Raw genomic sequence first — 1,249 nt, 5'->3', positions numbered from 1 at the left:
AATGGAGGAGAAGGGATTGCGGTGTGACCATTCCCCCTGGGGGGTGATTTCTCACTTTCTGTCTCTATGTCTGTCTGGCGAGCACACGCGCCCTACAGCAAAAACTTCTCCAAAAAAAAAAAAGAGCAACTCCTAAGCTCTCTTAAAAACTGCTATACTAGGGACCAGTAATTAGTGTAATGGCTATGTCAGTGAACTCCCATGTAGTCAACTGCGGTTCAAGTCCCGGACCCGGTGACTTAAACTCATGCCAGGCATGTCTGCGTGCATGCCCAAGATCCCGAGAGGATAGTGGAAGAGATGGGATTGCAATGTAGACATCCCCTCTGGGGGGGGGGATGATGTCTCGCTTTCTGTCTCTCTCTTTCTGGCATGCGCACACACCCTATAGCAAAAAAAAAAACTCAAATAAAAAACTCAAAAAAAGAATTTGCTATACTATGGGGCCAGTACATGGATGCTTAAGGCACTAGACTTGAACCACGGCTGGTGTGTTGGAGTCCAGCACAGCTGACTGTGGTTCGAGTCCCAGACTTTGTGGCATGAAAAATCATGACAGGTGCATGTGATGCATGCCTGAAATCCTGAGAGGAGAACCGAGAATAGCAATGTGGGTGGAGATTAGGTAGAATATTGAATCTACATAAATTGAGGAGAAGCGATTGTGGTGTGGCTATGCCCCATGAGGAGTGAGTTCTCACTTTCCCTCTCACTGTACTCTCTGTTGAGTGCATGTGCCCTATGGCAACTACCTAAAAAAAAGAAAAGAAGAAGAAAATACCAAAAAAATAAAAATACTTTTTCCAAAATAAGGGAGAGAAACTTAGGGGAAATGCTATAATGAAACACAATTTAGGGGCCAGTGGATGACAAAGCAGTTAAGTCACTGGCCTCCCACATGGCTGACCACAGTTCGAGTCCTGGACACAGTACCTTGAAACTCGCAAAGGGTGCATGTGCATACATGCCCAAGATCCCAAGAAGAAAATAGGGAAAGGATTGCAGCACGGCCATCCCTTCTCACTTTCCCTCTCCCTGTCTGTCTCTCTCTGGTGAGCACATGCACCCTAAGGCAAACACACACACACACCTACAAAAAAAATTAAAAACACCATTTATAGAATTAAAGCATACCAAAGCATCTTATCTCTGATAACAGTAAGTCCTGGACTCAAATCACCAATTGTGTTACATCTATAAATTATTTAATCATTCTAAATCTTTTCCTTCATAAATACATAAATAAATA

The 1,249-nt window shown here is 43.6% G+C and overlaps 1 protein-coding gene across 2 annotated transcripts in view; it reads right to left on the bottom strand.

Moving 5' to 3' along the window:
* Positions 1 to 1,249, bottom strand: part of LCOR (ligand dependent nuclear receptor corepressor) — a 162,209-nt gene that overhangs the window by 145,809 nt on the left and 15,151 nt on the right. The window lies entirely within an intron of this gene.

Source organism: Tupaia chinensis, unplaced genomic scaffold, assembly GCF_000334495.1.
Source record: "Tupaia chinensis unplaced genomic scaffold, TupChi_1.0 Scaffold000539_1, whole genome shotgun sequence".
NCBI classification, from domain to species: domain Eukaryota; kingdom Metazoa; phylum Chordata; class Mammalia; order Scandentia; family Tupaiidae; genus Tupaia; species Tupaia belangeri.
The sequence above is the reverse complement of the archived record's forward strand: the minus strand, read 5'-3'. Positions and strand labels throughout refer to the sequence as shown.